Below are 266 nucleotides of genomic sequence, written 5' to 3'. Positions count from 1 at the left end.
GCGCGGGCTAGTTGGGGTGTGCTGGGGGCTCCCAGCCAAGCATCAGCCTGGCACCCTCACCAGCATCAGGGCTTGTTTTGTGGGGGGGCGTGCGTGATGTGTGCCACATGGTGGGGAGGGATTTAATGACCCTCCAACTTGAGGGTTGATGACCCTCACACATTGAAGAGGGGCACTGGGGGCCGCGGGGCACCCACATGTCTCCCTGGCATGGTGGGGCCCAGCCTCCTCCTGCCACAGTATGAGGTGCACCAGCAGGGTGGCTA

General features: G+C 63.5%; 1 protein-coding gene across 1 annotated transcript in view; it reads left to right on the top strand.

Annotated features, from left to right (window-relative positions):
* The window catches only part of B4GALT2 (UDP-Gal:betaGlcNAc beta 1,4- galactosyltransferase, polypeptide 2), a 3,666-nt gene that overhangs the window by 2,146 nt on the left and 1,254 nt on the right, over positions 1–266 (top strand). The window lies entirely within an intron of this gene.

The sequence above is a fragment of the Buceros rhinoceros genome, unplaced genomic scaffold (assembly GCF_000710305.1).
Source record: "Buceros rhinoceros silvestris isolate BGI_N320 unplaced genomic scaffold, ASM71030v1 scaffold20926, whole genome shotgun sequence".
NCBI lineage: Eukaryota > Metazoa > Chordata > Aves > Bucerotiformes > Bucerotidae > Buceros > Buceros rhinoceros.
Note: the sequence above shows the minus strand (reverse complement) of the source record. Positions and strands in the feature narration are given on the sequence as shown.